Genomic DNA, 13,969 nt, shown 5'->3' on the forward strand with positions numbered 1-13,969 from the left:
AGTGGCCCTGACAGGGTTTGGTCTTTCCATACACAGGGGCTTTCAGGAGCAGGCTGGACAAAGCCCTGAGCAGCCATGTCCAATCTCAGCCTCCCACTCAGGACAGAGCCTCTGCTGGACATGAGACCTCTGAGTTGCCTTCCAAACTGGATGGTTTTGCAAGTCTGTTCTGAAAAACTGTGGCTGCAATGTCACATCAGGCCACTGCTTCCTAGGGTCATAACTGAGGGAAAACCACCACAGCACCTTTAACAACAACACTCAAAGCTAGGCAGAAAGAAGCCTTTGCCCTCCTCCTGTTCCCAGTTTCATGACTATTGTGACAAAGCAATGTATGGAAGCAAATGGAGTGCAACTCTATCATATGAGCACAGGCACTCCTTCATGCCAGGAACTGAATCTAGAGTTGGTGACCCATTTCATCCCACCCTTTCCACCATCCCATCAAAAACCATACACTCACTGAAGATGTACGTGCACATACACTGCAAGACCTGTGCTAACATGGCCTGAGAAACCACTCCAAACATGCAGTTTGCACAGCTGGTAGTGATTCAAATGTCCTTGACAGTATTTGATGAAGGAGGAAAATGCATGAGATGCAACATGGCAGTGGCCACATGTTGCTGCTTGGGAGGTTTAGGATGAACAGAAGGAAAAACCTCTTTGCTGGGAGGGTGGCATGACTGAGGGCCAGGTACCCTGGGAGATGGCGGATGTCCTTGCTTAAGCTGTGACCACTCAGCTAAACAGCCACACTGATCTGATGTAGCATTGGTGGCATTTCTGCTCTGGATACCTCCAAGGTCCCTGTGGGTCTATGATGCAAGAACAAGATAAAGGATTGCTGGTCAGACCTTATATCTTGGTCACGGACCCCACAAGCACCTACAAGAACTCCCAGCCACTCCATTTGTCCCATCTGGTTTGGGTTTGTGTGGTGGGGTTTTGGTAGGGAGGGAGGGGCTGCAGGGCCGACTCCTGTGAGAAGCTGCCAGAAGCTTCCGCGGCTCCAAGTCAGACCCACCGCTGGTCAAGGCCGAGCCCATCAGTGACAGTGGTAGAAACTCTGGGAGAACAGATTTAAGAGGGGGAACCTGCAGCGAGTAGGGGATTGGGATGTGAGAGGAACTGCTCTGCGGATCCCGAGGTCAGTGAAGAAGGAGGGGAGGCAGTGTGCCGGAGGAGGGGATGCCCCCGCAGCCTGTGGTGAGGCGGCAGGCTGTCCCCCCCCAGCCCACGGAGGGGAGCAGAGGCCCCCAAGATGGCCACGACTCCATGGGAAAGCCCACACTGGAGCAGGCCGTGACTGAAGATCAGCCCGCAGAAAGGACCCATGCCAGGGAAGTTTGTGAGGAACTGCAGCCCACGGAAAGGACTCACGTTGGAGAAGTTCGTGGAGGACTGTCTCCCGTGGGAGGGACCCCAGGTGGAGCAGGGGCCGAGTCAGGAGTCCTCCCCCTGAGGAGGAAGGAGCAGCAGAGACAAGGGGTGAGGAACTGACCCCAACCCCCATTCCCCGTCCGCCTGCGCTGCTGGGGGGGAGCAGGGAGAGAGAACCGGGAGTGGGGGTGAGCAGGGAAGAAGGGAAGGGTGGGGGGAAGGTGTTTTAAGATCTGGTTTTACTTCCCATTATCCTGCTTTGATTTGATTTGCAGCAAACTAAATTGATTTTGTTTTTTCCCAAGTTGAGTCTGTTTTGCCCGTGCCCATAATTGGTGAGTGTCCCTGTCCTTGTCTCGATCCACCAGCAGGGAGGAGTGAGCGAGCTGCTGCATGGTGCTTTGCTGCCAGCTGGGCCTAAACCACCACACCATCCAAAAAGCAGGTCCCTACTTGAAGGAAGGACAGATCCCAGCTCGAAGCAGTACCACAGTGCACTGTACCTGGACAGGACGCACCTAAGCCAGAAGGTAGAACAGCTTCCTTCAGACCCAAACACTGCTAAACACTCAAAAACTGCGTAATCAAGTGACAGCAGCAGAGCTTTGGCAAGACATCTGTCCATCTATAAATAGAGCCCAACCGTGTGTCCTTATCACAGGGCTTTGATGCGTTTGGGGAGAGTATTTTTTTCCCCTTTGCCGCCAAGTCCCAGGCAGCACAGATAATGGGCTTGAATCGATCCAGCTCAAGTATTACTAAACTTCCTACCACCGTGGCAGCACGCCAGCCTCAAATAGGACAAGAGAACATGTGTCTGTTCAGAGCCAACCACAAGGAGCAGGCAGAAAATTGCTTTAGACTTTAAAAAAAAAACAGGTGCTTTTTGCAGATTTGTAGATCAATCTACAATGTATTTTAGAGGTTTAAGAAAGTCAATAGAAACAAGATGTATCATTGCTGCACAAGAACCCAAGAATTCGTATTTCTATTTATGGTGCTACTAGCACTGCAACCGCGGGCTCATTGTCCTGCTGCTCCCTGCCACAGTCCCATATCATGACTTCTCTGGCAGTAAAAGTCGAGGGAGGGGGCTACCTCCCCTGCTGCAGTTCACCACTCTGTTGGTTTTGCCAGCACAACTTAGCCCTGGGGCTGGTCGGGGTCTGAGATACCCTAAAAGTGTCACCACTGCACCCTGTGCCTTGCTTGCAGCAAGAGGATGCAGTGATGGCTGGCAGCATCCAGGCTGACCTCCCACAAACTGAAGCTCATCTCTGCAGGTCTCCATCCATGTGGGCTCAGCACACAAGTTTACTCAAGACTCCTGGGATGCTCCAGGCAGTTCTGAGACAATCCCTTGGGATTTGTTGCTCAACCTGGTGCTGCTGCAGAACCACACAGGGCAGCAGCCTGCCCTCTGCAATCTCATCCCCAGGGATGTGACAAGCTGGTCCTCTCCCGCAGACACGTCTGCCGTGTACCCACCATACCTCTTGCACCATCATGGTATGACTTGGAGAGGCCTTCCACAGACCCCCTTGCAAGCCCTCTGCCCCTGCCAGCTCCGCTGCACAGCACTACAAAGCATATTCAGAATTTTTCTTCCCCTTTTTTATTAGTATTAAATGAGCCATATGACATGCCTTATCAAACCAGACCTAAATCATGCCTGCCCCTCCCTAGATCCTGTGTAATGCACCAGCCATTAAACATGCAATTAGCCTGCAATTGCCAATCTGTAAGAGGCTCTCACTGGCTGTCCATCACTCATGGGCAGGACCACTCGCATCCCTCTGACAGAGCCTGTCCTAATGAGCCACCAGGAAGAAGATCCCACTGGAACTGGCCACATCCACTTCCCAGCTTCCAAAAGGCACAAAAAGCACCTCCTGGCTTCCACCCTCTGCCTCAGAGGGGGAAGGATAATGTGTGCATGCCTGGACTGGAAAGAGTTGGCCGCACACCCTTGGTGAACAGGCAAAGCCCCCGTGCTATGGGATGCCCAGCTCCAGCCATCCTTCTGCCCCAGAGCCCAGCTGGGCATGGGAAAACAGGTCAGGCTGCAACATGGGAAGCAGAAACTGGCTTTCTACCCTCCCTACGAGGCTAAAACTTCTGCAAACACCTGCTACACATCCCAGCCGAACCCCATCGATGCTCCCTTTGGGAGCAAACCTGGGCGAGGAAGCCCATGGCTGTGATGCAGGGCAGGGAGCAGCAGCTGAGACACCAAGGCTGGTAAGAGTACCAGCCTGCTGTTGCGTCTCCAGCCCCCTTCCCATCTCTCTGCCAGGCTCGAGCTAGTCCAACAGCACATCAGCGGGGCTGGGCTTTTATTCCTCCGCTGCCGCATATGAGAAGGCGCCAGGGGACGTATCATTCAGCAAAGCCGAGGAAGAAACAAGCAGCGTTAACCGTTAGCATGTGTGTACGGAGACCCCTCATAAACTCTTTTTTCCCTTGCTCCCATCTGCTTTGCTCTGGGCCACTAAATCCAATTCAGCAGCGCTCAGAGCTTGTACTGAAGCTGCGACACATTTGTCAGATCCCTGACTAGACCCATGGCTAATTTTACAATGCTAATTTATCTCACTGTATTATATCGCTTTCATTTCATCCCCCTGGATCCCATTACTGCCAGTGTACCTTGTAGCCAGCATGTAACAGTAATTGGTATTATTAGCGACGAACCCTCCTCGAGCTGCTCTATTTGCAGAGCTGTGAGGAGTCCCATGGGTGGGTCGGTCCATAATGAGTATGGGGAGGGAAGGGGTCCTTATCCCACAGCACTCCATGGATGACACCACCCGGCAATGCTGAGGGCAGCGTTTTGCTGCTGCAGAGCATCTCTGCATGGCCAGACCCCAGCTCACTCCCCACTGCGGCTCCATCAGGTGCTGCCTACGCCTGCGGTCCCTTAATTTTGAGTTTTTAACTCCATAGTCCACGTTCAGCCTTGCACACAGGGAGCATTTCTGTCCTTGCCTGTGGCTTCAGAGGATACAGGACTCTGCCAAACCAGGGTGAAAGGGGCTGCAAAACACCCCTGGGAAGCACGATGTGGGGGAAGAGGGCAGGGGAGCTGCACAGGGGAAATTCATGACACTTTATGCTATTTTTGCCAACAGTTTCTCCTGTTGAGTGTAAGCTATTGCTTTTTCAAGATCAATGTAATTAAAGTCACTCAGTTTTAGCTAAGTGGGAGGCTGCACTAGTCAAACAGTGACAATTCCCACTTAAGATGTCCTTGCCTGGCATTTAGAGACTTGTTAAATTTTAATTCATCATTTTCATTTCTCAAGCACACCAGCAAGCATCGGCTTCACCAGCATGGCTCCACAGGGTCTACATCCCCAGATGGGGCAGCCCTATCCACAGGCCCCTCCCCTGCTCCACCATGGTCCCCATGGCTTGAAAGAGATGACCCCAAACCTCTCCTCAAGCAACACTATGTTATCACTATGTTATCCCATACAAAAAACACATGCAACGCATCTCAGAGGTGGAGCAACCCCTTGACTGTGGCTGCTGATAGTGGTGGTCTCCCAAGGGGATGCAGCACTTTTTCAGCAGAGCAGAGCCCAGGGAAGTTCATCACATCTATGATGCTGCAGCCTCCAGTGCAGGAAAGCAGAAAGAACACTCAGCAGAGCTGAGAGCTTGAGGTTGTGCTTGTCTGTGAGAGGTGGCACCTCACCTCCTACCACAAAGCAGGGCTGGGTAATACTTACCTGCTCCAGAGTAGTTCAGCCATCATGGAATCTCTGCTACCCCAGTCAGACCACACATCCCTGAGCTGCCCTAAGGGCTTTCAAGTGGAAGGGCTCTCTACGGAGAAGCCTCCCACGTACAGTCCATGTCATCTGCATTTTCCAAGCTGTTCACACAAACCTGGCCCTCTACAACCTAAATAACCACTGTCAGTATCTGCCCTCTTTGCACAGTGGCCATGGGGCTGCTCACACACCAGAGCCAGGAACAGCCTTTCGCCGCGCTTTAATAAATGCCATCCTAGTCAAAAGACATATGGCCCGCAGCTCAACCACAGCCATGTGGCCCAGAGCACACCAAATGAGGACAAACCAGATGAGCATGTGTTTTAACCCACCTCTTACCTCTCAACCAGTCCAGAGTCCTTGGGGTGTCCCCAATTTTTCATCCACGTCTGGGGGATTCTTCTGGCTGCTTGACCAATCCTCGCCGCTCAGGTCTGGGATTTTCTTCAACAAAACAGAAGAGACAACCTGTCAGGTTACCAGGTGGAGTTCCACCATCGCTTCAGGTTTAGAAAACAACCAAGGGAGGAGGGCATCTGTTTTCCAGCCCTGACAGCTGGGGGTAACCGGTGTAAACATGAGGCTAGTTTAGATGAAGAGCCCTCCCACATGAGCATCACAGTCCAGCCCCAAAGCGTGCATTTGCTTAAATATTTGGATTTAGAGACATGAAAGGGGAGAGGGGAAAAAAAAAATACTGCAGCTTGGGGCATCTCTGATCTTCTTTAAAGACAGACAGCAATGCTCCCCAGCCAAAACAGCGTAACAGCATTAAAACGTCAGCCCAGCACCAAGGCATTTGCCCACGAGGTCTTGCACTCCCTAAGCCCTAATCCTGCAAAGCCTCACACACGTGTTAAACCACGCAGGGAGAGGCCAATCCGACTGAACCTGGGAGTGTAAAGAGGAAAGCACGCACGTATGGCTTTGCAGCACAGACACTGAGGACTGGAAACAGGAGAGAGACTTTCTGTGCTGTGTGTGACATGCTGCCTAGTGAGGTGGAGTCTGAGGCATTACTGTAACCAGCCATGCCTTCAGTTATAGCAGCAAATACGCTTTTTTTGTGGTAGACAAACAAATTATCAGTCAAGATCTGGGCTCATTATCTAGCTCTTGTGGCTGAGCTTGTGTTGTTCTCCCCCTGCTTTTCAAACAGTTTGAGGGAAAAAAAAAGTCTTATGGTTCTGCCTTATTAAAAACAAAAATAGGAGCCAAACTCCGCTGGCAAGAGGTAAGTCTGGGAGTGACTCCTGTGGAGCCACTTTCCCATAGGTGACAGCGACTCCACTCCTGGAACACCATGTGCTTTAGTTAGTACCCGACCCCAAGCCTACAAGCTTCTCCAAAGCCCTTCCCGGGACCCCACCCAAAGCCCAGGTGAGTCAGCCGGAGGATGCTACAGAAAACCCAAACTACAACTCCCCCCTCCCCTCCCCCCCCAAAACCTCAATAGATAAATAAACTCCCCCAAACTCTGCTCGGTGCCTGATGGAGAAACCCTCATTTGCAAAGCTCTGGGAAATAATTAAAAAGTTTTCCCAGAGCTTAAAAGGAGGGAAGCGGACCGTTTGTCATGCCGGCAGCCATGGTGTGCCGCAATTTATCATGCTTGTCAGGTGTCAGCCAACGAAGAAATTTAACTCCAGCTGCCCCAAGCCCAACACCCGCAACGCCCCATCACTCAAAAGCTGCTCTGCCAGGCACCCCAGAGCTGACAAGTGACTGGCAAGAAGGGGAGAGGGCTCCTCCCCACCAAGCCTCCCCTTGCTTTGCAATGCCAATGTAACTTTTTATTTTTACTTTTTTTTACTCACAGATGAAGCGGAACAGAAGAGACCAGACTACAGCAAGCAGCAAGGCTCATTCGTCACTACCTGCCAGAGACCTGCCTGGGCTGTCGCTCCAGCTTGGCAGGGATATGACAAGAGAGATGGGTTTAGCACTGAGCACCCTTGGGGAGGTTTTTGCAGCATCCTCTGCGCAAGCCATAAGGACGTAGCTCTTGCAGGGACAGTGCGTTATGCTCAGTACAAAGTGCAAAATCCCAATGCCTTTGGTGAGAGATATCCCTGGAACCTGCTCATATGGAAAGGACTGACACCCCCTGACACCTCTGTGCCTCATCCTGTTGAGATGCGCCAGCCCTGTCATAGGTCCAGCAGCCCAGTTTTCCCCATGGAAGTTGAAGCATGGATTTGTTTTTTAAGAACCCCAGATTGAGGTCAAATTGGGTTTTGGAGGACCTCAGCATGCCCAAAGTAGATCGCCAGCCGAAGGACCTGGCTCAGTGCATGAGCTCCCACTGAGTCAGCGGGAAGATCTGTGAGCTAGACTGTCCCCAAAAGAGGGGACAGCCTTGACCACAGCTCAGGTAAAGAGCAAGTATCACCAGCCATAGAGCAGGGATAAGTCTTGTGGCAGGTCCCTGCAGGAAGGTTTGCACCAGTCTTGCGCTCACCCCACATCACCAGGACTTCAGGTCCCAGCAATGCCACAGTCAGGACACTTCACCAGTGTGACACCTGCTTTATAGGGCCTTGTCGTGGCTGCCCCCAGAAATACTGTTGGCAATTTCTGTAGCAACAAGCTGAGTTAGGAGAAACCTGCAATTGTTGCAATGCAAAAGCAGTAACTGTTCAAACAAGTCCCTTGAAAACCCTGAAGGAAGCCCAGCACCCATTGCATGCTGCATGTCTCACACGACGCATCTGCATGCTACAGCAAGGGCTAAGGGGTAACTGAACCACTTCTTGCAAAAAAAAACCCCAAAAGCCAAATACACAGCATTTGCCAAAAATCTTTCTACACAGCACAAGCCAGGGCTATGTCGATCAGGGATCGATGAGTTTTACTTGTACCAACAAAAGGGGCCCACGGTTTCCCAGCGGCAAGGCATCCCATGCAAGAGCTGGGGTGTAGGTTTTGCACTTACATGTGCTCAAAGCAGCACAGTTCCTGATGTGGGAGCAGAGCGGCTGCTACCTCCCTGCACACGCCATATATAATACACCCACACAGCAGCGTTTTTCAGAGGCTCACAACTTGGCACACGGAAAGTGGATTTTCATGGCGTCAGCATCGAGCAGATCCTTGACACCTGGCTGAAAATCTTCCCCGTAACTATCAGACCTGCTCTCACAGCACAAAGATACTAGAGTTTCTTCGGTACAACAACTGTAAGAATTTTTCTTTTCTTTTCTTTTTTCAAGCTGTGGATAAACTAATGCCTTTTTCTCCCCCAAACTGCATTCTGAGAGCAGCTTAAAACCCTCTTTGCTAAAATTTTCCAAAAAAATTCAGCCGGAGGCAGAGACATGTGAAGTTTCAGTCCAAATGGTTAAAGACTGGCGTAGTTTCAAGCAACTGAAGACAGGGGCTTATAATCAGAAGTGTCAGGCAACCTTAATTATATTATTTCCTGAAGGAAATAGTTTTCCCTGCCGAAGTCCAGAAGTTATTAAAAAAAGTTGACCTCACTGGAACCAATCAAGATGGAGACAAGAAGCCTGTGATGGATTTTTAAGGCAGGCGAGTTCACGCATCTGTATTTTTGAGGGTCCAGGATTTTGGGACAGGTGTTCCTGGGCAAGCCTGGCCCTGCAATAGCCCCATGGCCAGTAGCCAGGAGGTGAAGCCCCCTCCATCCATCCTCCCAAAGTCCCCCGGGCAGGGGGACATGGAAGCCCCACGCACCCAAGGAAGGTGCTCGCCTGCGCCCGGATCGATTGCTTCGCCAACGCAAGCGAAGAAAAACAGCCGGCTGCTTTGTAGCTGTCAGGAGCACACAGGCTTTTTGTCCATCTCTTCCCCTGCGCCCATAAATAAAAGTGACAGCAACTTTATTTAGGACTTCTTCCAGTTAAGAGGGGATGGAAGAAAAGTGAAAAATGAAATTGTAGCTCAGCAAAGGTGGAGGGGAAGGATCCTGGGGGCACAGCTCAGGCTGTGCTGCGGCTGCAGCAGCCTGGGCTTGTGGCAGCCCTCGCAGTCCCACAACCAGTATCTCCTCATCCCCATCAGTGCACCCTTCTCCTCTGCCCTTCCAGGCAAAGAAACCCCATCCCACATGCCCCTGTCTCCTGCCGTCCATCAACTCCCCGGTCCTAGCCGAGGGACTCAAGTGTCTGGAGGGAGTCAGAGGTGAGTTAACTGTGTCTTCTTTCATCCTGAAAGAGATTTAAAAAACCCCAAATAATTCAGAAGAGAAAGTCACCTATTCCCCACACATATGCAAAGCTTGTACTTGTACCATCAACAGCAGCCCCAAAAGGCAGCTCAGCCCTGCGCAGCTTGTCAGCATGGCTAAGCAGTGAGTGCAGCATCTCCACCAGCATCAAGCACCACAAGAGGTCCTGGCTGTTTTGGCTATAACCTCCAAGGAGTCTTTTACAACTGAGGAAAGACATCCTTTCTATAAAAAGCATAGAAAGTGACTCAAAAAGCAAGAGAAGAGGTGAAGGCTGCTCTGTGAGAGGTCTGAGCATCCAGCAGAGCTGGCCCCAGGCAATACCCCAGCACAGGGGAGCACAGCCAGGGTTTGAGCATCCCAGGTCTGGTCTCCCCCAGCTCCCTGCAGCAAGCACCTCCCAGCAGCACAGCACCTCATGTATCACAATGGTATTGCAACACGCTGATAATACAAGCTTTGTTTCAACGTTCATCCTGTTTGCACCACTGCTGAGCCAGAGCTATGTCTCACGCCAGAATCCAGTCCCCAACAGTGGCTGCAGGGCTCCTACCATCTGCACCATGGGGTGAGTTCCCAGATGCTTAGGAGCTTGACTGGAGCTAGACTGAAGTTATGCCATGCACCTTCACCTGCACACAAACACACTCAGGGCAGGCGTGTAGGGAGACCCACCATCCCTGGGGATGGGCACCTACCCATCTGGAAAGGTTCAGGGTAGAAGTTCTGTGCAGCTCCCTGGGGAGAGAGGCTGCGAGTGACTTCATGGGTTTCTTCCACCACTGCCCTCTCCGCTGCCGTGAGTCAGAGATTAACGACAGGCCATTTGTCAGCACCGGTGGCATCATCGCCAATCTCATTTCTGAGAAGACATCTGACCTTGCTTGCATCCCCAAGACCCGTGTTACCACACGGCTCAGGCAGCCTCCTGACAGCTCCCAGGGGATGCAACGCAAGGCAGAGGACCAGGTTATGACACAGCCTGATCCTGACTCAGGATGCACAAGACAAACTTTTCAGCTGTGGGACAAGTGGTGAGCGTTCGTAGGCTTGTTCCACTGCCCTACACTTCTCCCAGCTGGTACCCAAGGAAGGGTCTCCCTTGCTGACCACTGGATTAGGTTATGGAGAAGGGAGATCTGCCCCCGAGGAGAAGGGCTCACACAAAGCCAGCCTTGCCTGAATCTCAGAGAGGTGGGTGTGGGGAGGAAGGCCTTTTTCCCAAGCCTGCAGCATCCCGTATCTCAGCCCCACGCTACCCAGCCAGCTGGGGGGTTCAGTGTGCAGTAGTAACTGTGGCACCCACACCTTCTCCACAGCCAACCACAACCCAGGCTGAATTTTAACCCAGATCTCACTCAGTGAGGAGACCAGGTAAAATCCAGACACAGATCCACCCTGCATTTCTGAGCAGAGCTTGTACATGTGTCCTGCAGAGTAGATGAGCTATGCCAGTGTCCAGCACTACTCTAACCCAAACCAGACCATGTTGCCACTGTACAAGTCTACTATGCAACTGTCACTTGGACATCACACACGGCTCTGGTCCTCACACCTCAAAAAGGAGCAGTGAGACTGCAAGAGGTACAGGGGAAGGGGAACAAAACAGCTTCTGCATCAGGGCGCACCAAGACTTTTCAGCCTGGGAAGAGGGAAAGGGAAGAAGGAGGAGACTGGACTTAGCCACAGGACCTCAGGCTAGACACATTGTGTTGGCCAAACCATGATGTTCACCCAGCTCCTTATTAAATGGCAGAAAACATGGCAGAAAACAAATTATTTCAAGAGGAGCAGGGAAAATTCAAGGACAACAGGTCCTCTGACAAATCTGGTCCTGATGCAAGCTTTGCCTCAACACAACCCTCAGCCTTAGACAGACAGATGCTGGGAGGACTGCATCCCCACTGGGAGGGATGAGACAACCACCAGGACGGCTCTTCATCTGCACTGAGTCAAGCCAGTCCTGGCTTTCATACTTCTCATAAGAGGAGTGAATCAAAATGATGTGGGTCTGGGAAAAGACACACTCAGTTAAGATGAAGAAATCAGTGCCATTAAACATCATTAGAATAATATGCCCAGAAAGCTTCATAAAAGGAGATACCATATGATTGAATGGTCTCCAGACCCTCATTTTACACAGACCCAAAACACCGACTGAGAGTGTCTTCTATCAGCCAACTCTCACAACTATCCGAAGGTTTTTTGGTTTTGTTTTGTGGGTTTTTTTCCTGAGGAGCTTTTTGGGTTTGCAGTTGAAACTACAATTCTTTTAGTTCCTGAGGAAAAAAAAAAAAAAATCATTTTTCATTAAGCTGAAGCAAATGGCATTTTTGCTTGTCAAAAATATTTGACACAACTCTGACAGACTCGACCAGACATATAAATAAAAGATTTAAACCCTTCTGCTTCAGAGCTTAAGAAAAACCCACTGTCAGTCCCACGCCAGTACAAGTTCTCTCCTGTGGGTCATGCTCCCTGGGGGCTGCCAGCACCATCCCAGTGCTGATACTGGGATGGAGGGCAGGTACCAGCCACACCAGCACATTCATGCAAGTAAAACCCCACCAGCCCACGTTTTGCTGCTGCAGGCTGCTGTCTCCGAGGCTGGATCAGCCCCCCCACCCCAGGTTCAACAAGCAAACAGCCAGCTCTAGTGGCAGGGAGGTGAGCGGCATTGATCCCCTCCCTCTCCTGCCACCATCCGTATCCGATAACGGCATCGACCGAGAAGCGCTGCATGCTTTATTTCCTCAGCCACCCGGGCTGTGCATCAGCAGCCATCGGGCCTCCTTCCCCATCCGTCGTGTCAGCGATGCGGCCGCAGACGCTGTGACAAGACGCAGAGCGGTGTCGAAGCCCATTTCGAAATCCTTCTATCCTATTCAAGCCAGAGAGGCTTATCTGCATGGATTTATACTGTTTGCCCCAATATTTAGCTACTGAGCTGACTAATCTGTGTGCAAGAAAAATCCCGGTGGCTCAGAGGCTGAGCAATCTACATCATTCATCATTTAGATTAGCTATTGTCTTAATCCTCTTTAAACTACTGTATAATACATAAGGGAATGGATGTCCTATATGCTCAGGATATGCAGAAAAAAACCCAGGCTGAAGCTCAGAAACTTGGACAGAAGCTAGAATGACAAATTCTACCAAACCACAGAAGAAAAAGGAAACCTGTTGCATCCCCTGACAGCGGGTTTAACTTTTTGCTCTCTGCACCCTAGCTGCCTTTAATTATTTCCTAGCCAGCTTCCTAAAGCAACACATAGCTCCACTGCCCTCACATCACAACACCGTTATGAATTGGGGATCCCAAGCTGCGCCAGCCCACGCAATGTGGTCTTGTTAAAGCTGCTGCCCCAAGGATGAGCACCTCTGCAACCCAGGAGCTGGGACATCCCAAGCCAGCATCAGCCATGGCCGTCTTGGAAAGGCGACGGCTCTGCACAGCCCAGCGTCACACTTTGGGCCCTGCCTTGCAAACAGGCAGGCTCAGGCCAAGGATTAAAGTCCGCTTTGCTATCCAGGATCGTGCCGTGCACTCCTGTGGTGCCCGGCGTGAGGATGAACAAACAACAGGTTTCTTTATGGAAACAGCAAGGAGTTTGCGGGGAGAAGGAGGGGGTGCAACAAGGCAGTAGCAAATGAGGCTTTAGTTCGTTGCCTGCCAGAGCTGAGGGAGCTAATAAACAGACAGATGAGAGCTAAGTTGTCTTCTGAACCTCTGTATCAGTATTCACATTACAGAGGCTGCTTCCAGCAATTCCAGCGTATTAATAATAAATGCTACATAATTACAGCAGACTTGCTTTTGTCCTCTCTTCCTGTTTACTGTCAATGTCTGCTTAACCCTGTGCAGCCCACAGTCGGCTCTCCACCAACGCCAGCCCCTCCATGGCTGGCACAGCCCTGGCACCAACAATGGGTGCCTCTCCCAGCTCCCTCCTGGGCTGGACGGGGCATGAGAGGATGTGAAGGAAAGCTCAAGTGCTGATGACAGTCCGCAGTGATCACCTTCTACCTGTCAAAGCTGTGACAGTGTTGCTGCAGGGCATGAAAAAGAAGTATTTGGGGCCTCAGTGGCAGCCCCAGGCTGGGATGAGTTGGGGACTGTGCCAAGGGCATCTCCAAAGCACTGAGGAGCACGGAGTCACCAACAGCTTCTTAATAGTAAATAGAGTTTATGGCCTCTCCTAGTTTTAATTTCCTCCAGACTTGCACCTGGAGATGCCTTCCCTACAGAGATGTTTTTGGGGTGCCTTTGCCCCAGCCCACTGGGAGCCCCCCTGCTGCACCCATGGCCAGAGGGCTGTCGGTGGTGACAGCTCCCCAGGGTGCACAACCAGGAGCAGTGACACTTGCACACTGCTGGGAGCTAGCAGCAGGCTCTGGGGCAACCCCAGGAGGAAGCAACTGTGGGAAGACATAGGAGATGACGACAGGTCCCAACTCTGGCACCCAGGTAAGGAAGAACAAAGTTTTTGTGTAATCAAGTTCCAGACTGAGACTCTTCCAGCTTGTGCAGCACTGCAGCCATCTCCCCATGCTTGTCCCTTGTCCTCTGAAGCACCAGGGCCCCTTGGATCCAGTTGCTCTTCCCAAGCACCCTTCT

At 51.5% G+C, this 13,969-nt stretch overlaps 1 protein-coding gene across 2 annotated transcripts in view; it reads right to left on the reverse strand.

The window, feature by feature from the left end:
• The window catches only part of CNTFR (ciliary neurotrophic factor receptor), a 212,790-nt gene that overhangs the window by 152,968 nt on the left and 45,853 nt on the right, over positions 1-13,969 (reverse strand). Inside the window, exon 2 of one of the 2 annotated variants that reach the window (XM_049794489.1) lies at positions 5,502-5,596. The gene's annotated coding sequence lies outside the window, so the exon portion shown is untranslated. Of the gene's footprint in view, positions 1-5,501; positions 5,607-13,969 lie in introns of both variants that reach the window. The other variant, XM_049794488.1, reaches the window with a different exon arrangement.

The sequence above is a fragment of the Accipiter gentilis genome, chromosome Z (genome assembly GCF_929443795.1).
Source record: "Accipiter gentilis chromosome Z, bAccGen1.1, whole genome shotgun sequence".
Lineage (NCBI taxonomy): Eukaryota > Metazoa > Chordata > Aves > Accipitriformes > Accipitridae > Astur > Astur gentilis.